Below are 23,888 nucleotides of genomic sequence, written 5' to 3' on the forward strand. Positions count from 1 at the left end.
TCTCACTCCCAGACTGATAGTCAACATACCTAGTTATCTACCTCTGATGTGAGCAGATCTCACTCCCAGACTGATAGTCAACATACCTAGTTATCTACCTCTGATGTGAGCTGATCTCACTCCCAGACTGTAACTGATAGTCAACATACCTAGTTATCTACCTCTGATGTGAGCAGATCTCACTCCCAGACTGTAACTGATAGTCAACATACCTAGTTATCTACCTCTGATATGAGCAGATCTCACTCCCAGACTGACTGATAGTCAACATACCTAGTTATCTACCTCTGATGTGAGCAGGTCTCACTCCCAGACTGTAACTGATAGTCAACATACCTAGTTATGTACCTCTGATGTGAGCAGGTCTCACTCCCAGACTGTAACTGATAGTCAACATACCTAGTTATCTACCTCTGATATGAGCAGATCTCACTCCCAGACTGTAACTGATAGTCAACATACCTAGTTATCTACCTCTGATGTGAGCAGGTCTCACTCCCAGACTGTAACTGATAGTCAACATACCTAGTTATCTACCTCTGATGTGAGCAGGTCTCACTCCCAGACTGTAACTGATAGTCAACATACCTAGTTATCTACCTCTGATGTGAGCAGGTCTCACTCCCAGACTGTAACTGATTGTCAACATACCTAGTTATCTACCTCTGATGTGAGCAGATCTCACTCCCAGACTGATAGTCAACATACCTAGTTATCTACCTCTGATGTGAGCAGATCACACTCCCAGACTGTAACTGATAGTCAACATACCTAGTTATCTACCTCTGATGTGAGCAGATCTCACTCCCAGACTGATAGTCAACATACCTAGTTATCTACCTCTGATGTGAGCAGATCTCACTCCCAGACTGATAGTCAACATACCTAGTTATCTACCTCTGATGTGAGCAGATCTCACTCCCAGACTGTAACTGATAGTCAACATACCTAGTTATATACCTCTGATGTGAGCAGATCTCACTACCAGACTGTAATTGATAGTCAACAAAACAAGTTATCTATCTCCGATGTGAGTAGATCTTACTCCCAGACTGATAGTCAACATACCTAGTTATCTACCTCTGATGTGAGTAGATCTCACTCCCAGACTGTAACTGATAGTCAACATACCTAGTTATCTACCTCTGATGTGAGCAGATCTCACTCCCAGACTGATAGTCAACATACCTAGTTATCTACCTCTGATGTGAGTAGATCTCACTCCCAGACTGTAACTGATAGTCAACATACCTAGTTATCTACCTCTGATGTGAGCAGATCTCACTCCCAGACTGACTGATAGTCAACATACCTAGTTATCTACCTCTGATGTGAGCAGGTCTCACTCCCAGACTGTAACTGATAGTCAACATACCTAGTTATCTACCTCTGATGTGAGCAGATCTCACTCCCAGACTGTAACTGATAGTCAACATACCTAGTTATCTACCTCTGATGTGAGCAGATCTCACTCCCAGACTGTAACTGATGGTCAACATACCTAGTTATCTACCTCTGATGTGAGCAGGTCTCACTCCCAGACTGATAGTCAACATACCTAGTTATCTACCTCTGATGTGAGCAGATCACACTCCCAGACTGATAGTCAACATACCTAGTTATCTACCTCTGATGTGAGTAGATCTCACTCCCAGACTGTGACTGATAGTCAACATACCTAGTAATCTACCTCTGATGTGAGCAGATCTCACTCCCAGACTGATAATCAACATACCTAGTTACCTACCTCTGATGTGAGTAGATCTCACTCCCAGACTGTAACTGATAGTCAACATACCTAGTTATCTACATCTGTTGTGAGCAGATCTCACTCCCAGACTGTAACTGATAGTCAACATACCTAGTTATCTACCTCTGATGTGAGCAGGTCTCACTCCCAGACTGATAGTCAACATACCTAGTTATCTACCTCTGATGTGAGCAGGTCTCACTCCCAGACTGATAGTCAACATACCTAGTTATCTACCTCTGATGTGAGCAGGTCTCACTCCCAGACTGTAACTGATAGTCAACATACCTAGTTATCTACCTCTGATGTGAGCAGATCTCACTCCCAGACTGACTGATAGTCAACATACCTAGTTATCTACCTCTGATGTGAGCAGGTCTCACTCCCAGACTGTAACTGATAGTCAACATACCTAGTTATCTACCTCTGATGTGAGCAGATCTCACTCCCAGACTGTAACTGATAGTCAACATACCTAGTTTTCTACCTCTGATGTGAGCAGGTCTCACTCCCAGACTGATAGTCAACATACCTAGTTATCTACCTCTGATGTGAGCTGATCTCACTCCCAGACTGTAACTGATAGTCAACATACCTAGTTATCTACCCCTGATGTGAGCAGATCTCACTCCCAGACTGTAACTGATAGTCAACATACCTAGTTATCTACCTCTGATATGAGCAGATCTCACTCCCAGACTGTAACTGATAGTCAACATACCTAGTTATCTACCTCTGATGTGAGCAGGTCTCACTCCCAGACTGTAACTGATAGTCAACATACCTAGTTATCTACCTCTGATATGAGCAGATCTCACTCCCAGACTGTAACTGATAGTCAACATACCTAGTTATCTACCTCTGATGTGAGCAGGTCTCACTCCCAGACTGTAACTGATAGTCAACATACCTAGTTATCTACCTCTGATGTGAGCAGGTCTCACTCCCAGACTGTAACTGATAGTCAACATACCTAGTTATCTACCTCTGATGTGAGCAGGTCTCACTCCCAGACTGTAACTGATTGTCAACATACCTAGTTATCTACCTCTGATGTGAGCTGATCTCACTCCCAGACTGTAACTGATAGTCAACATACCTAGTTATCTACCCCTGATGTGAGCAGATCTCACTCCCAGACTGTAACTGATAGTCAACATACCTAGTTATCTACCTCTGATGTGAGCAGATCTCACTCCCAGACTGATAGTCAACATACCTAGTTATCTACCTCTGATGTGAGCAGATCTCACTCCCAGACTGATAGTCAACATACCTAGTTATCTACCTCTGATGTGAGCTGATCTCACTCCCAGACTGTAACTGATAGTCAACATACCTAGTTATCTACCTCTGATGTGAGCAGATCTCACTCCCAGACTGTAACTGATAGTCAACATACCTAGTTATCTACCTCTGATGTGAGCAGATCTCACTCCCAGACTGATAGTCAACATACCTAGTTATCTACCTCTGATGTGAGCAGATCTCACTCCCAGACTGATAGTCAACATACCTAGTTATCTACCTCTGATGTGAGCTGATCTCACTCCCAGACTGTAACTGATAGTCAACATACCTAGTTATCTACCTCTGATGTGAGCAGATCTCACTCCCAGACTGTAACTGATAGTCAACATACCTAGTTATCTACCTCTGATGTGAGCAGATCTCACTCCCAGACTGATAGTCAACATACCTAGTTATCTACCTCTGATGTGAGCAGATCTCACTCCCAGACTGTAACTGATAGTCAACATACCTAGTTATCTACCTCTGATGTGAGCAGATCTCACTCCCAGACTGTAACTGATAGTCAACATACCTAGTTATCTACCTCTGATGTGAGCAGATCTCACTACCAGACTGTAATTGATAGTCAACAAACCAAGTTATCTATCTCCGATGTGAGTAGATCTTACTCCCAGACAGATAGTCAACATACCTAGTTATCTACCTCTGATATGAGCAGGTCTCACTCCCAGACTGGAACTGATAGTCAACATACCTAGTTATCTACCACTGATGTGAGCAGATCTCACTCCCAGACTGATAGTCAACATACCTAGTTATCTACCTCTGATGTGAGTAGATCTCACTCCCAGACTGTAACTGATAGTCAACATACCTAGTTATCTACCGCTAATGTGAGCAGATCTCACTCGCAGACTGACTGATAGTCAACATACCTAGTTATCTACCTCTGATGTGAGCAGGTCTCACTCCCAGACTGATAGTCAACATACCTAGTTATCTACCTCTGATGTGAGCAGATCACACTCCCAGACTGATAGTAAACATACCTAGTTATCTACCTCTGATGTGAGTAGATCTCACTCCCAGACTGTGACTGATAGTCAACATACCTAGTAATCTACCTCTGATGTGAGCAGATCTCACTCCCAGACTGATAATCAACATACCTAGTTATCTACCTCTGATGTGAGTAGATCTCACTCCCAGACTGTAACTGATAGTCAACATACCTAGTTATCTACCTCTGTTGTGAGCAGATCTCACTCCCAGACTGTAACTGATAGTCAACATACCTAGTTATCTACCTCTGATGTGAGCAGGTCTCACTCCCAGACTGATAGTCAACATACCTAGTTATCTACCTCTGATGTGAGCAGGTCTCACTCCCAGACTGATAGTCAACATACCTAGTTATCTACCTCTGATGTGAGCAGGTCTCACTCCCAGACTGTAACTGATAGTCAACATACCTAGTTATCTACCTCTGATGTGAGCAGATCTCACTCCCAGACTGACTGATAGTCAACATACCTAGTTATCTACCTCTGATGTGAGCAGGTCTCACTCCCAGACTGTAACTGATAGTCAACATACCTAGTTATCTACCTCTGATGTGAGCAGATCTCACTCCCAGACTGTAACTGATAGTCAACATACCTAGTTATCTACCTCTGATGTGAGCAGATCTCACTCCCAGACTGTAACTGATAGTCAACATACCTAGTTATCTACCTCTGATGTGAGCAGGTCTCACTCCCAGACTAATAGTCAACATACCTAGTTATCTACCTCTGATGTGAGCAGATCACACTCCCAGACTGATAGTCAACATACCTAGTTATCTACCTCTGATGTGAGTAGATCTCACTCCCAGACTGTGACTGATAGTCAACATACCTAGTAATCTACCTCTGATGTGAGCAGATCTCACTCCCAGACTGATAATCAACATACCTAGTTATCTACCTCTGATGTGAGTAGATCTCACTCCCAGACTGTAACTGATAGTCAACATACCTAGTTTTCTACCTCTGATATGAGCAGATCTCACTCCCAGACTGTAACTGATAGTCAACATACCTAGTTATCTACCTCTGATGTGAGCAGGTCTCACTCCCAGACTATAACTGATAGTCAACATACCTAGTTATCTACCTCTGATGTGAGCAGGTCTCACTCCCAGACTGTAACTGATAGTCAACATACCTAGTTATCTACCTCTGATGTGAGCAGGTCTCACTCCCAGACTGTAACTGATAGTCAACATACCTAGTTATCTACCTCTGATGTGAGCAGATCTCACTCCCAGACTGATAGTCAACATACCTAGTTATCTACCTCTGATGTGAGCAGATCACACTCCCAGACTGTAACTGATAGTCAACATACCTAGTTATCTACCTCTGATGTGAGCAGATCTCACTCCCAGACTGATAGTCAACATACCTAGTTATCTACCTCTGATGTGAGCAGATCTCACTCCCAGACTGATAGTCAACATACCTAGTTATCTACCTCTGATGTGAGCAGATCTCACTCCCAGACTGTAACTGATAGTCAACATACCTAGTTATATACCTCTGATGTGAGCAGATCTCACTACCAGACTGTAATTGATAGTCAACAAACCAAGTTATCTATCTCCGATGTGAGTAGATCTTACTCCCAGACTGATAGTCAACATACCTAGTTATCTACCTCTGATGTGAGTAGATCTCACTCCCAGACTGTAACTGATAGTCAACATACCTAGTTATCTACCTCTGATGTGAGCAGATCTCACTCCCAGACTGTAACTGATAGTCAACATACCTAGTTTTCTACCTCTGATGTGAGCAGGTCTCACTCCCAGACTGATAGTCAACATACCTAGTTATCTACCTCTGATGTGAGCTGATCTCACTCCCAGACTGTAACTGATAGTCAACATACCTAGTTATCTACCTCTGATGTGAGCAGATCTCACTCCCAGACTGACTGATAGTCAACATACCTAGTTATCTACCTCTGATGTGAGCAGGTCTCACTCCCAGACTGTAACTGATAGTCAACATACCTAGTTATCTACCTCTGATGTGAGCAGGTCTCACTCCCAGACTGATAGTCAACATACCTAGTTATCTACCTCTGATGTGAGCAGATCACACTCCCAGACTGATAGTCAACATACCTAGTTATCTACCTCTGATGTGAGTAGATCTCACTCCCAGACTGTGACTGATAGTCAACATACCTAGTAATCTACCTCTGATGTGAGCAGATCTCACTCCCAGACTGATAATCAACATACCTAGTTATCTACCTCTGATGTGAGTAGATCTCACTCCCAGACTGTAACTGATAGTCAACATACCTAGTTATCTACCTCTGTTGTGAGCAGATCTCACTCCCAGACTGTAACTGATAGTCAACATACCTAGTTATCTACCTCTGATGTGAGCAGGTCTCACTCCCAGACTGATAGTCAACATACCTAGTTATCTACCTCTGATGTGAGCAGGTCTCACTCCCAGACTGATAGTCAACATACCTAGTTATCTACCTCTGATGTGAGCAGGTCTCACTCCCAGACTGTAACTGATAGTCAACATACCTAGTTATCTACCTCTGATGTGAGCAGATCTCACTCCCAGACTGACTGATAGTCAACATACCTAGTTATCTACCTCTGATGTGAGCAGGTCTCACTCCCAGACTGTAACTGATAGTCAACATACCTAGTTATCTACCTCTGATGTGAGCAGATCTCACTCCCAGACTGTAACTGATAGTCAACATACCTAGTTATCTACCTCTGATGTGAGTAGATCTCACTCCCAGACTGTGACTGATAGTCAACATACCTAGTAATCTACCTCTGATGTGAGCAGATCTCACTCCCAGACTGATAATCAACATAACTAGTTATCTACCTCTGATGTGAGTAGATCTCACTCCCAGACTGTAACTGATAGTCAACATACCTAGTTATCTACCTCTGTTGTGAGCAGATCTCACTCCCAGACTGTAACTGATAGTCAACATACCTAGTTATCTACCTCTGATGTGAGCAGGTCTCACTCCCAGACTGATAGTCAACATACCTAGTTATCTACCTCTGATGTGATCAGATCTCACTCCCAGACTGTAACTGATAGTCAACATACCTAGTTATCTACCTCTGATGTGAGCAGGTCTCACTCCCAGACTGTGACTGATAGTCAACATACCTAGTTATCTACCTCTGATGTGAGTAGATCTCACTCCCAGACTATAACTGATAGTCAACATACCTAGTTATCTACCTGTGATGTGATCAGGTCTCACTCCCAGACTGTAACTGATAGTCAACATACCTAGTTATCTACCTCTGATGTGATCAGATCTCATTCCCAGACTGTAACTGATAGTCAACATACCTAGTTATCTACCTCTGATGTGAGCAGATCTCACTCCCAGACTGTAACTGATAGTCAACATACCTAGTTATCTACCTCTGATGTGAGCAGGTCTCACTCCCAGACTGTAACTGATAGTCAACATACCTAGTTATCTACCTCTGATGTGAGCAGATCTCACTCCCAGACTGATAGTCAACATACCTAGTTATCTACCTCTGATGTGAGCAGATCACACTCCCAGACTGTAACTGATAGTCAACATACCTAGTTATCTACCTCTGATGTGAGCAGATCTCACTCCCAGACTGATAGTCAACATACCTAGTTATCTACCTCTGATGTGAGCAGATCTCACTCCCAGACTGATAGTCAACATACCTAGTTATCTACCTCTGATGTGAGCAGATCTCACTCCCAGACTGTAACTGATAGTCAACATACCTAGTTATATACCTCTGATGTGAGCAGATCTCACTACCAGACTGTAATTGATAGTCAACAAACCAAGTTATCTATCTCCGATGTGAGTAGATCTTACTCCCAGACTGATAGTCAACATACCTAGTTATCTACCTCTGATGTGAGTAGATCTCACTCCCAGACTGTAACTGATAGTCAACATACCTAGTTATCTACCTCTGTTGTGAGCAGATCTCACTCCCAGACTGTAACTGATAGTCAACATACCTAGTTATCTACCTCTGATGTGAGCAGATCTCACTCCCAGACTGTAACTGATAGTCAACATACCTAGTTATCTACCTCTGATGTGAGCAGGTCTCACTCCCAGACTGATAGTCAACATACCTAGTTATCTACCTCTGATGTGAGCAGATCTCACTCCCAGACTGATAGTCAACATACCTAGTTATCTACCTCTGATGTGAGCAGATCTCACTCCCAGACTGATAGTCAACATACCTAGTTATCTACCTCTGATGTGAGCAGATCTCACTCCCAGACTGTAACTGATAGTCAACATACCTAGTTATATACCTCTGATGTGAGCAGATCTCACTACCAGACTGTAATTGATAGTCAACAAACCAAGTTATCTATCTCCGATGTGAGTAGATCTTACTCCCAGACTGATAGTCAACATACCTAGTTATCTACCTCTGATGTGAGTAGATCTCACTCCCAGACTGTAACTGATAGTCAACATACCTAGTTATCTACCTCTGTTGTGAGCAGATCTCACTCCCAGACTGTAACTGATAGTCAACATACCTAGTTATCTACCTCTGATGTGAGCAGATCTCACTCCCAGACTGTAACTGATAGTCAACATACCTAGTTATCTACCTCTGATGTGAGCAGGTCTCACTCCCAGACTGATAGTCAACATACCTAGTTATCTACCTCTGATGTGAGCAGATCACACTCCCAGACTGATAGTCAACATACCTAGTTATCTACCTCTGATGTGAGTAGATCTCACTCCCAGACTGTGACTGATAGTCAACATACCTAGTAATCTACCTCTGATGTGAGCAGATCTCACTCCCAGACTGATAATCAACACACCTAGTTATCTACCTCTGATGTGAGTAGATCTCACTCCCAGACTGTAACTGATAGTCAACATACCTAGTTATCTACCTCTGTTGTGAGCAGATCTCACTCCCAGACTGTAACTGATAGTCAACATACCTAGTTATCTACCTCTGATGTGAGCAGGTCTCACTCCCAGACTGATAGTCAACATACCTAGTTATCTACCTCTGATGTGAGCAGGTCTCACTCCCAGACTGATAGTCAACATACCTAGTTATCTACCTCTGATGTGAGCAGGTCTCACTCCCAGACTGTAACTGATAGTCAACATACCTAGTTATCTACCTCTGATGTGAGCAGATCTCACTCCCAGACTGACTGATAGTCAACATACCTAGTTATCTACCTCTGATGTGAGCAGGTCTCACTCCCAGACTGTAACTGATAGTCAACATACCTAGTTATCTACCTCTGATGTGAGCAGATCTCACTCCCAGACTGTAACTGATAGTCAACATACCTAGTTATCTACCTCTGATGTGAGCAGATCTCACTCCCAGACTGTAACTGATAGTCAACATACCTAGTTATCTACCTCTGATGTGAGCAGGTCTCACTCCCAGACTGATAGTCAACATACCTAGTTATCTACCTCTGATGTGAGCAGATCACACTCCCAGACTGATAGTCAACATACCTAGTTATCTACCTCTGATGTGAGTAGATCTCACTCCCAGACTGTGACTGATAGTCAACATACCTAGTAATCTACCTCTGATGTGAGCAGATCTCACTCCCAGACTGATAATCAACATACCTAGTTATCTACCTCTGATGTGAGTAGATCTCACTCCCAGACTGTAACTGATAGTCAACATACCTAGTTATCTACCTCTGTTGTGAGCAGATCTCACTCCCAGACTGTAACTGATAGTCAACATACCTAGTTATCTACCTCTGATGTGAGCAGGTCTCACTCCCAGACTGATAGTCAACATACCTAGTTATCTACCTCTGATGTGATCAGATCTCACTCCCAGACTGTAACTGATAGTCAACATACCTAGTTATCTACCTCTGATGTGAGCAGGTCTCACTCCCAGACTGTGACTGATAGTCAACATACCTAGTTATCTACCTCTGATGTGAGTAGATCTCACTCCCAGACTATAACTGATAGTCAACATACCTAGTTATCTACCTGTGATGTGATCAGGTCTCACTCCCAGACTGTAACTGATAGTCAACATACCTAGTTATCTACCTCTGATGTGATCAGATCTCATTCCCAGACTGTAACTGATAGTCAACATACCTAGTTATCTACCTCTGATGTGAGCAGATCTCACTCCCAGACTGTAACTGATAGTCAACATACCTAGTTAACTACCTCTGATGTGAGCAGATCTCACTCCCAGACTGTAACTGATAGTCAACATACCTAGTTATCTACCTCTGATGTGATCAGATCTCACTCCCAGCACTGAGGTGAATTAACTTTTGTTCTATCTGCACAAGACTACTGGAGAAATGGATATTTATCATTTTATTTTTTCTCTCCCTTTTGCTGTTTTTACCTGCAGTGAAGACAGTGAGCTTTGTTGTTTCTTTGTCTGGCAGTTATCTTTGTAATGCTTCACTATTCTCACTCAGTCATTTAAATCTATATGAAGGTCTGACAGTTATCTTTGTTATGCTCCACTATTCTCACTCAATCATTTAAATCTATATGGAGGTCTGACAGTTATCTTTGTTATGCTTCACTATTCTCACTCAGTCATTTAAATCTACATGGAGGTCTGACAGTTATCTTTGTTATGCTTCACTATTCTCACTCAACCATTTCAATCTATATGGAGGTCTGACAGTTATCTTTGTTATGCTCCACTATTCTCACTCAATCATTTCAATATGTCTCACTCAGCTTTGGTTTCTTCTCAGTTTTACTAGAGTTTTTACTATTGTTGTTTAGTTCGTAGTACTTTCTGTTCTATATTCCACTTTGTCGTTGTCTATAGTTTCATTCAATGCTGAGGGGTTAAGAAATCATGTAAAGCACAATGCCTTATTTTTATATTGCCAAACCGCTTAAAACAGATATACGTCAACTTCTGCAGATCTCAGTGGGGAAATTATTTCTGTCTCTCTCATGGTTCTGAACTCTCTGCAGGAGTCACCACTCTAATGAATCATTTCAATGGAAGTATTTTACACTCAGACTGGGACCCTGTTGGTCACTTTCTTTGTCTTGTCATCAACTGTAACATCATCATCATTATTACCAACATTTATTGGTTCAATTCCAAACTTGAAAATGATCAATGACTGGAATCTTTGGAAAAGCGTATTCTCCATTGGCTAACCAAGTTCCTTAATGCTTTACTTATAGTAGGTGGGGATTCTAATATTTCTCTGAATAATTTAATTGAAAGATGAGAGTCCACTTCTACGAATATAAGTTTGAGGCAGTTTATGGAAAGGATTGATTTTATAGATATTTGGAGAGTAAAGTGTCCTAATGACTAGTCTTCCACTTGGAGTAATAAGACCCAATCCAGACAATCACCACAGATCTTTGGTTGTTGTCTAAATGTTTTGATAAACGGGCTATTTATTGTATCATCCTGGACACTACCCTTTCTGACCATAGAGCTGTTTACATTGACATTACACTGTTTATCTCTGATAATGGCCCTTACTGATCATAGAGCTGTTTACATTGCCATTACACTGTTTATCTCTGATAATGGCCCTGGCAGAGCATCCTATTGGAAGCTTAAGAGCTCTATATTAAAACATGAGTTGGTCCAGATGGAGATAAACAATGTAATTACACACTTCTGGAACAACGCTATGAATAACAATTCATGCCGTAATAACTGGGAGCTTTTTAAGGTTGGAAAATATGCAAGAAACTCCCATGTTATTGTTGCCAAGACCAGGAGAGCTGAAGAAGAAAGTGTAATTACAAAGATCAAATGTTCAAAAGCCTGTTGAAAGTCTTTCAGAGGAGGACACATCTGTTCTGTTTGATCTACAACACCAGTTGGATGATATGTATGAACTGAAAGCAGACGGAATCGTTGTCACATGTAGGAAGAAATTGGAGGAGGGTGGACAATTATTGTTTTTTTTCAGGTTATAAAAATACCACTCTAAAAATAATACAATTCAGCAATTAAATATGACTGGTCTCATAACAGATGACCCCACATTAATCTCCATCTTTAGTTACAACTACTACAGTATTGTGAGGTGTCCTCAACTCTTTGTTTTGATTGTCTGGGGGATGTGAAATCAGTTGGTGAGGCTGACAGGGAACAGTGTGATGACCCTATTATAGTTGAACACATCATTTATTCTATTGAACACCTTAAAATAATGAGTCTCCTGGGACTGATGGTATATCTGCTGAGTTTTACAGAACTGTTTCTCAACAGTTAGACCCTTTTCTGTTGGAGGTCTCCTGGGACTGATGGTGTATCTGCTGAGTTTTACATAACTGTTTCTCAACAGTTAGTCCCTTTTCTGTTGGTCTTTTCTGAAAGCATTGTAAATAATGCTCTCCCTCCCAGTTTGACTCAAGGTCTGACTACATTAATACCCCGAGACCTGTAAATGTATTAAACTGTGAAATAGGATCACTTTGTAAATGTATTAAACTGTGATAGTGATAGAGGATCACTTTGTAAATGTATTAAACTGTGAAATGGCTTTCACTTCAGCAGTAATAAATTCATGAACTTCTTTGAGGAAAAGATCATGATCATTAGATAGCAAATTACGGACTCCTCTTTAAATCTGCGTATTCCTCCAGGGCTTAGCTCTCCTGGATCTGCACAGCTCTGCCAGGGCCTGGGATCGGGAGAGACACTTAAGTGTTTTAGTACTATATCTCTTGACACAATGATGAAAAAAATCATGGCCTCTAAACCTTCAAGCTGCATACTGGATCCTATTCCAACTAAACTGCTGAAAGAGCTGCTTCATGTGCTTGGCCCTCCTATGTTGAACATAATAAACGGCTCTCTATCCACCGGATGTGTACCAAACTCACTAAAAGTGGCAGTAATAAAGCCTCTCTTGAAAAAGCCAAACCTTGACCCGGAAAATATAAAAAACTATCGGCCTATATCGAATCTTCCATTCCTCTCAAAAAAAATTGAAAAAGCTGTTGCGCAGCAACTCACTGCCTTCCTGAAGACAAACAATGTATACGAAATGCTTCAGTCTGATTTTAGACCCCATCATAGCACTGAGACTGCACTTGTGAAGGTGGTAAATTACCTTTTAATGGCGTCAGACCGAGGCTCTGCATCTGTCCTCGTGCTACTAGACCTTAGTGCTGCCTTTGACACCATCGATCACCACATTCTTTTGGAGAGACTGGAAACCCAAATTGGTCTACAAGGACAAGTTCTGGCCTGGTTTAGATCTTATCTGTCGGAAAGATATCAGTTTGTCTCTGTGAATGGTTTGTCCTCTGACAAATCAACTGTACATGTCGGTGTTCCTCAAGGTTCCGTTTTAGGACCACTATTGTTTTCACTATATATTTTACCTCTTGGGGATGGTATTCGAAAACATAATGTTAACTTCCACTGCTATGCGGATGACACACAGCTGTACATTTCAATGAAACATGGTGAAGCCCCAAAATTGCCCTCGCTAGAAGCCTGTGTTTCAGACATAAGGAAGTGGATGCCTGAAAACTTTCTACTTTTAAACTCGGACAAAACAGAGATGCTTGTTCTAGGTCCCAAGAAACAAAGAGATCTTCTGTTAAATCTGACAATTAATCTTGATGGTTGTAAAGTCGTCTCAAATAAAACTGTGAAGGACCTCGGCGTTACTCTTGAAACTGATCTCTCTTTTGACGAACATGTCAAGACTGTTTCAAGGACAGCTTTTTTCCATCTACGTAACATTGCAAAAATCAAACATTTTCTGTCCATAAATGTATTCAACTGTGATAGAGGATCACTATGTAAATGTATTAAACTGTGATATAGGATCACTTTGTAATTGTATTAAACTGTGATAGGGATAGAGGATCACTTTGTAAATGTATTAAACTGTGATAGAGGATCACTTTGTAACTGTATTAAACTGGGCATTTGACCAATTCCAGCCCCTTTCCTCCTGGGGATACTTTTTGAGAAGCTCAGTTCTAAGATACTCAGTTCTGGTGACCAAATAAAAGTACATTCTACTCCAAAATATATCAAAATAAAATGATGCTGACACCATCTAAAATATAATTTCCACCTCCAGAAATGAGCCCAATAAGATATTGTTAAAAATGTTGAATGATTTTTACATATTGGACCATATAACCTGTAGAGATGGTATATTATCTGCTATTAGCAATAAGCATTATCACCTGTATCAACTGATGCAGCATAGTGGCTATAAATACATAGGCTGGAGCATGGGGTTTGTCTATCTGCATTATCACCTGTATCAACTGATGCAGCATAGTGGCTATAAATACATAGGCTGAAGCATGGGGTTTGTCTGTTTACATTATCACCTGTATCAACTGATGCAGCATAGTGTCTATAAATGCATAGGCTGAAGCATGGGGTTTGTCTATCTACATTATCACCTGTATCAACAGATGCAGCATAGTGTCTATAAATACATAGGCTGAAGCATGATGGGGTTTGTCTATCTGCATTATCACCTGTATCAACTGATGCAGCATAGTGTCTATAAATACATAGGCTGAAGCATGGGGTTTGTTTCAACTGATGCAACATAGTGGCTACAAATACTGGTCTGATAAACACTAACAACCCAACCACTAGGAGGTGTCCACATGGTCTGATAAACACTCCTAACAACCCAATCATTAGGAGGTGTCCACATGGTCTGGATTAGGTTTATCATACTACTATGTCTGACTCTGTAAAACAACACATTACACTGCACCTATCATACTACTATGGCTGACCCTGTAAAACAACACATTACACTGCACCTATCATACTACTATGGCTGACCCTGTAAAACAACACATTACACTGCACCTATCATACTACTATGACTGACCCTGTAAAACAACAGTGTAACACATTACACTGAACCAATCTGATGTCTGTGACAATCCAACATTTTATAAGCTAACCAACATAAAGAAAATTACAGCATTGTTTTATTTTATTACAACAGTTAATTTAACAATGCTGGTTATAAACCTTGTTGACATTCATCAGAGGACACCTTGACTTGCATTACCCTCTCACATCAGAAAAATATTCTCATGAAATCACATGACTTATAGTTAGAGAAAAGGATCCCTGTAAACACGGCCTGCTACAAGCAGGAAACAAGTTATGGACCAGCCAGAAATGTGACATATCTGTTTAACAGTTACCCTGAAAGATGCATGTTACAACTATCTTGTCATCTCTTTGGCCAACCACAATGGAATATTCTAGTCTTTAAGGGCATGAACTGTCAGAACAGGTTTCAGCAAAGTATGGAGTCATTGTTTTCAGGAAGGTGTAACCATGGCGATAGGGGAGACAGGAGGCAGACTAAGGGCAAGGGAAGCCACCTGAACTACTGCCCTACAGTGACAAAGAGCAGTTTACACAAACAGCAAGCTGAACTACTGTCCTACAAAGACAAACAGCCACCTGAACTACTGTCCTACAAAGACAAACAGCAACTACACAATCAGCCACCTGAACTACTGTCCTACAAAGACAAACAGTATCTACACAAAGAGCCACCTGAACTACTGTCCTACAAAGACAAAGAGCATCTACACAAACAGCCACCTGAACTACTGTCCTACAAAGACAAAGAGCATCTACACAAACAGCCACCTGAACTACTGTCCTACAAAGACAAACAGCATCTACACAAAGAGCCACCTGAACTACTGTCCTACAAAGACAAACAGCATCTACACAACTTGGCCAAGATAGAGCAGAGCAGTGCGACACAAAGAACACAGAGTTACACATGTGATAAACAAACGTACAGTCAATAACACAATAGAAAAGTCTGTATACAGTTTGTGCAAATGAAGTAAGATTAGGGAGGTAAGGCAATAAATAGGTCATAGCGGCGAAATAATTACAATTTAGCAATTTAACACTGGAGTGATAGATGTGCAGAAGATGAATGAGCAAGTAGAGATACTGGGGTGCAAAGGAGAAGAAAGAAAATAACAATACGGGGGATGGGGTAGTTGGGTGGGCTATTTACAGATGGGCTATGTACAGGTGCAATGATCGGTAAGCTGCTCTGACAGCTGATGTTTAAAGTTAGTGAGGGAGATATAAGATAATTTGGGGCTTTACCTAGCAAAGACTTATAGATGACCTGGAGCCAGTGGGTTTGGCGACAAATATGAAGCGAGGGCCAGCCAAAGAGAGCGTACAGGTCGCAGTGGTGGGTAGTATATGGGGCTTTGGTGACAAGGTGGATGGCACTGTGGTAGACTGCATCCAATTTGCTGAGTAGAGTGTTGGAGGCTATTTTGTAAATGACATCGCTGAAGTCAAGGATCGGTAGGATAGTCAGTTTTACGAGGGTATTTTTGGCAGCATGAGAGAAGGACGCTTTGTTGCGAAATAGGAAGATAATTCTAGATTTTATTTTGGATTGAAGATGCTTAATGTGAGTCTGGAAGGAGACTTTACAGTCTAACCAGACACCTAGGTATTTGTAGTTGTCCACATATTCTAAGTCAGAACCATCCAGAATAGTGATGCTAGATGGGTGGGAGGGTGAGGGCAGCGATTGGCTGAACGTATGCATTTAGTTTAACTTGCATTTAAGAGCTGTTGGAGGCCACGGAAGGAGTGTTGTATGGCATTGAAGCTCGTCTGGAGGTTTGTTAACAAAGTATCCTAAGAAGGGCCAGAAGTATACAGAATGGTGTCGTCTGCGTAGAGGTGGATCAGAGAATACCAGCAACAAGAGCGACATCATTGATGAATACAGAGAAAATAGTCGGCCCTAAAATTGAACCCTGTGGCACCCCCATAGAGACTGCCAGAGGTCCGGACAACAGGCCCTCCGATTTGACACACTGAACTCTATTTGAGAAGTTGTTGGTGAATCAGGCGGGGCAGTCATTTGAGAAACCAAGTCTGCTGAGTCTGCCGATAATGTAAGGGTCCTTTGTGTAGCTTGTGTAGAGAGTCAGGTGCAGTACAGCAGAATTGAGAAATCAACGTACTTTCCTCAAAAAGACAAATATACAAAGTAACATTTTGAGGAAGTCGTGACAGTACCCGCGCTTGACGCGCGGCTCCAGCAGCTAGCCGACACCGACCTCGGGGACGACCCAGAGGACGAAGCGCAGGGTGATCCGAATGGAGACGGTGGAAATCCCACAGCAACGAAGGGTCCAGGACGTCCTCCACCGGCACCCAGCATCTCTCCTCCGGACCGTACCCCTCCCACTCCACGAGAAACTGAAGGCCCCTCGCCCGACGCCTCGAGTCCAGGATGGCTTGAACAGCATACGCAGGAGCCCCCTCGATGTCCAGAGGGAGCGGAGGAACCTCCCGCACTTCAGCTTCCTGGAGTGGACCAGCCACCACCGGCCTGAGGAGAGATATATGGAACGAGGGATTAATACGATAATCTGGGGGGAGCTGTAACCTGTAGCATACCTTGTTCAGTCTCCTAAGGGCTTTAAATGGACCCACAAACCGCGGACCCAGCTTCCGGCAGGGCAGGCGGAGGGGCAGGTTTCGGATCGAGAGCCAGAGCTGATCCTCCAGTGCGAACACCGGGGCCTCGCTGCGGTGGCGGTCGGCGCTCGCTTTTTGCCACCTCAAGGCCCGTTGTAGGTGCACATGGGCGGCGTCCCAGGTCTCCTCCCAGCACTTAAACCATTCGTCCACCACAGGAGCTTCGATCTGGCTCTGATGCCAGGGTGCCAGAACTGGCTGATACCCAGTACGCACTGGAAAGGAGAGAGGTTATTGGAGGAGTGGCGGAGTGAGTTTTGGGCCATCCTTGCCCAGGAGATGAACACCGCCCACTCCCCCGGCCGGTCCTGGCAATATGACCACAGAAACCTACCCACATCCTGGTTTAATCTCTCCACCTGCCCATTACTCTCGGGGTGAAAACCTGAGGTGAGGCTGACCGAGACCCCCAGTTGTTCCATGAATGCTCTCCGGACCCTGGACGTGAACTTGGGACCCTGATCAGAAACTATGTCCTCAGGCACCCCGTAGTGCTGGAAGACGTGTGTGAACAAGGCCTCCGCAGTCCATAGGGAGACCGGGTAAAGGGAGGAGATGGCCGGACTTAGAAAACCGATCCCTAATGACCAGGATCGTGGCGTTGCCCCGTGAGGTAGGAAGATCCGTATGGAAATCCACCGACAGATGCCACCACGGCCATTGTGGAACGGTAGGGTTTGTAATTTCCCTCTGGGCAGGTGCCTGGGAGCCTTGCACTGGGCGCACACCGAGCAGGAGGAAACATAAACCCTCACGTCCTTAGCTAAAGTGGGCCACCAGTACACTTTAGCAACACACCGTCCGACCGATGCCAGGATGACCAGAGGAGAGTGACGTATGGGCCCAATAGATCAAACGGTCGCGGACAGCAGACGGAACGTACAGGCACCCAGCTGGACACTGTGGGGGAGTGGGCTCTGTGCGTAACGCCCGCTCGATGTCCGTGTCCAGGTCCCACACCACCGGTGCCACCAGGCAAGAGGCCAGAAGTATGGGAGTTTAATCCATGGACCGCTCCTCTGTGTCATACATCCGGGACAGTGCGTCTGGCTTAGCGTTCTGGGAACCTGGTCTGTAGGATAGAGTGAAAACAAAACGGGTTAAGAACATAGCCCAACTTGCCTGGCGAGGGTTCAGTCTCCTCGCCGCCCGGATGTACTCCAGATTGCGGTTGTCAGTCCAGATAAGAAAAGGGTGTTTAGTCCCCTCAAGCCAATGTCTCCATGCCTTTAGAGCCTTGACTACAGCCAACAGTTCCCGGTCCCCCACATCATAGTTTCGCTCCGCCGGGCTGAGTTTCTTTGAAAAGAAAGCACAGGGGCGGAGCTTTGATGGCGTGCCCAAGCGTTGAGAGAGCACGGCTCCTATCCCAGCCTCGGACGCGTCCACCTCCACTATGAACGCCAAAGAGGGATCCGGATGAGCCAGCACGGGAGCCGAGGTAAACAGAGCCTTCAGGTGACCAAAAGCCATGTCCGCCTCAGCCGACCACTGCAACCGCACCGGTCCCCCCTTCAGCAGTGAGATAATGGGAGCCGCAAACCAACCAAAACCCCAGATAAACCTTCGGTAGTAGTTGGAAAACCCTAGAAACCGCTGCACTTCCTTTACTGTGGTTGGAGTCGGCCAATTATGCATGGCTGAAATGTGGTCACTCTCCATCTCCACCCCTGACGTGGAAATGCGGTACCCTAGGAAGGATACAGACTGTTGGAAGAACAGGCATTTCTCAGCCTTGACGTACAGGTCATGGCTCCAACAGTCGATCAAGCACCCTGCGCACCAGGGACACATGCTTGGCGCGTGTAGCGGAGTATATCAGAATGTCGTCGATATACACCACTACACCCTGCCCGTGCAGGTCCCGGAAAATCTTGTCAACAAAGGCCTGGAAGACTGATGGAGAATTCATCAACCCGTACGGCATGACGAGGTACTCATAGTGCCCTGAGGTGGTACTAAATGCTGTCTTCCACTCGTCCCCCTCCCGGATACGCACCAGGTTGTAAGCGCTCCTGATATCCAATTTTGTGAAGAAGCGCGCCCCGTGCATTGACTCAATCGCACTGGCGATGAGAGGCAGTGGGTAGCTGTACCTCACAGTGATCTGATTGATACCTCAATAGTCAATACACGGGCGCAGACCCCCATCCTTCTTCTTCACAAAAAAATAAACTCGAGGAGGCAGGTGAAGTGGAGGGCCGAATGTATCCCCGCCCCAGGGATTCGGAGACATATGTTTCCATATCCACCGTCTCCTCCTGTGACAGAGGATACACGTAACTCCTGGGAAGTGCTGCATCTACCAGGAGATTTATCGCACAATCCCCCAGTCGATGAGGTGGTAATTTAGTCGCCCTCTTCTTACAGAAGGCGAGAGCCAAATCGGCATATTCTGAGGGGATGCGCACGGTGGAGACCTGGTATAGACTTTCCACCGTAGTCGTAAAAATGGAAACCCCCACACACCTCCCTGAGCACTCTCCTGACCACCCCTTGAGAGCCCTCTGTTGCCACGAAATAGTGGGGTCATGACAGGCCAACCAGGGTAAGCCCAGCACCACGGGAAACGCAGGAGAATCAATAAGGAACAGACTGATTCTCTCCTTATGACCCTCCTGTGTAACCATTTCTAGTGGAGCGGTGGCCTCCCTAATCAGCCCTGACCCTAATGGTCGACTATCTAGGGCATGCACAGGGAAGGGCATATCTACAGGAACAAGGGGGATCCCTAAACTATGGGCAAATGAACGGTCAATAAAATTCTCAGCTGCGCCTGAATCTACTAGCGCCTTATGCTGGGAATGCGGGGAAAACTCAGGAAATGTAATGAACACATACATGTGAGTAACAGGGGGCTCTGGGTGAGCCTGGTGCCGACTCACCCAGGGTGACACGATAGGGCCCTGCCTGCTGCCTCGACTCCCTGAGGACCCCCCCCAGCACCGACCAGCAGTGTGCCCTCTGCGGCCACAGATGGTGCAGGGATTGGCCCCTCCTCCGGTCACCCTAAGTGCAGCACCTCCCAACTCCATGGGTGTCGGAGTGGAGGTGCTGGGGGATGGAACTGACAGGCCCCGAACCGGACGTCCGCGGGCAGTCAGCATGTTGTCCAGCCGGATGGACAGGTCCACCAGCTGGTCCAATGTGAGGGTGGTGTCTCGGCAGGCCAACTCCCGACGGACGTCTTCGCGCAGACTGCACCGGTACTGATCGATCAGGGCCCTGTCGTTCCATCTCGGGCTGGCGGACAGGGTCCGGAAGTCCAAGGCGAAATGCTGAGCGCTCCTCGTCCCCGACCTCAGGTGGAGTAGACATTCCAACTCTGCGTAATGGTCCAACGCGGCGTCTCCCTCACTCCATGCTGCATTAGCCCACTCCAGGGCTTTGCCTGAGAGGCAGGAGATGAGGGCGGACACGCTCTCATGCCCCGAAGGAGCCGGGTGGACAGTCACCAGGTAGACACCAGGTAGAGCTCCATCTGGAGTAGAAACCCCTGGCATCCGGCAGCCGTCCCATCATACTCCCTCGGGAGCTCGAGTCGAATCCCGCTGGGACCGGGTGAAGGAGGGGTCGACAGTGGGACCTGCTGTAGTGGGGCTGGTGGAGGCGCTGGAAAACATCCTCCTCTCTCCCAATGATGCATCGTCTGCAGCACTTGATCCATGGCGGTGCCCAGACGTTGCAACATGGTCGTGTGCCGCTGAACGCGCTCCTCCACTGCAATATAGAGGGCATCTGCTCCTTCTGACTCCATTCTTCGGGTGAGTGATTCTGTAAGGGTCCTGTGTGTAGCTGGTGTAGAGAGTCAGGCGCGGGACAGCAGAATTGAGTAATCAACGTACTTTACTCAAAAAGACAAATACACAAAGTAATCACTCACAATCACTCACAAACACAACATGGGGAACAGAGGGTTAAATAATAAACAAGTAATTGGTTGAGTGAAGCCAGGTGTTTGAAACAAAGACAGAACAAATGGAAAATGAAAAGTGGATCGGCGGTGGCGAGAAAGCCGGTGACTTCGAACGCCGAACGACGCCCGAACAAGGAGAGGGACCAACTTCGGCGGAAGTTGTGACAGATAAGAATGCGGTGATTGACAGAGTCGAAAGCCTTGCCCAGGTCGATGAATACGGCCGCACAGTATTGTCTTTTATCGATGGCGGTTATGATATCGTTTAGTACCTTGAGCGTGGCTGAGGTGCACCCGTGACCAGCTCGAAACCGGTTTGCATAGCGGAGAAGGTACGGTGGTATTCGAAATGGTCGGTGATCTGTTTGTTGGCTTTTGAAAACTTTGGAAAGGCAGGGTAGGATAGATATAGGTCTGTAACAGTTTGGGTCTAGAGTGTCATCCCCTTTTGAAGAGGGGGATGACCGCGGCAGCTTTCCAGTCTTTAGGGATTCTCAGACAATACGAAAGAGAGGTTGAACATCATAGTTACATGTATGTAGTTGTGTTTTCATGTTTTGAATGTTGTATTGTTTTCATATTTTGAATGTTGTATCACCCTCACTGGTGATGGAGAGAGACACAGACAAGACACAGAGACAGCAACAGAAGAATAGGATGTGAGAGAGAGACACCAGAAACAGCAACAGATGACACGGAGAAAGCGAAGGCAGAGGAGGGGAGTGTACAGTAGACTGTATTACTTATAGCTGCTATAGGGATTTGAATTACTGTGTGTGTGTGTGTGTGTGTGTGTGTGTGTGTGTGTGTGTGTGTGTGTGTGTGTGTGTGTGTGTGTGTGTGTGTGTGTGTGTGTGTGTGTGTGTGTGTGTGTGCGTGCGTGCGTGTGTGTCTGTGTGGACGTGTTTAACTATTCTTGTGGGGGCCAGAAGTCCCTACAAGAATAGTAAACAAACAAAAAGTTGACCAGCTGGGGACATTTTGTTAGTCCCCACAAGGTCAAATGCTATTTCTAGGGGGTTTAGTGTTAACCTCTAATTCCTCCCAATCCCGGATCCGGGAGCACCCTCATCCGTAAAAAAGCTGACTAGCATAGCCTAGGATAGCGTCACAAGTAAATACTACCATCTAAATATCATTAAATCACAAGTCCAAGACACCAGATGAAAGATACACATCTTGTGAATCCAGCCATCATTTCTGATTTTTAAAATGTTTTACAGGGAAGACACAATATGTAAATCTATTAGCTAACCACGTTAGCAAAAGACACCACTTTTTTTACTCCACCATTTTTTTACTGCATCAGTAGCTATCACAAATTCGACCAAATAAAGATATAAATAGCCACTAACCAAGAAACAACTTCATCAGATGACAGTCTGATAACAAAATGTATTGTATAGCATATGTTTTGTTAGAAAAATGTGCATATTTCAGGTATAAATCATAGTTTACCATTGCAGCCACCATCACAACTCTCACCAAAGTGACTAGAATAACTACAGAGAGCAACGTGAATTACCTAAATACTCATCATAAAACATTTCAAAATACACAGCGTACAGCAAATGAAAGACAAACATCTTGTGAATCCAGCCAATATTTCAGATTTTTTAAGTGTTTTACAACGAAAACACAATATAGCATTATATTAGCTTACCACAATAGCCAGAAACACAACACTATTTACCAGCAGCAAAGGTTAGCGATCGTAACAAGCAAGGAAATATATATAATTTTTGACTAACCTTCATAAACGTCTTCAGATGACAGTCCTGTAACATCATATTACACAGTGCATATAGGGTTTGCTCGAAAATGTGCATATGTAGCGGCACAAATCGTGGTTGTACAATGTGAGTAGTGGCCAAACTTCAAGCAATCTGTCCGGTGCCATCTTGGAGAGGCACCTAATCTAATCGATAACTATTCATAAACTTAACTAAAAAATACAGGTTGGACAGCTAATGAAAGATACATTAGTTCTTAATGCAACCGCTGTGTTAGATTTTTTAAATTAACGTTACTGCGCATACAGCGTGCGCTAAAGCGAGACCGCACCGAAATTCATGGCGGAATTATTGTTTAACATTTGTCAACATAAATACGAATTAACAGCATAAAGACTTCTTACTATTTGACAAGCTTCCATCAGAATCTTGGACAAGGTGTCCTTTCTCCAGAACAATCGTCTTTTGGTTGAAAGATGTCCTCTTCTCCTGTAGAATTAGCAGCTAACGCTAGCTATTCGCCAGAGAGGTGTCCAACTCGTGATAGCGCGTGACAAAGAAATTCCAGAAAATCGCAATAAACTGATATAAACTGCTATAAGTCAGTTTAAATTAACTACCTTATGATGTCTTTAA

This window comes from Salvelinus fontinalis, chromosome 37, assembly GCF_029448725.1.
Source record: "Salvelinus fontinalis isolate EN_2023a chromosome 37, ASM2944872v1, whole genome shotgun sequence".
Lineage (NCBI taxonomy): Eukaryota > Metazoa > Chordata > Actinopteri > Salmoniformes > Salmonidae > Salvelinus > Salvelinus fontinalis.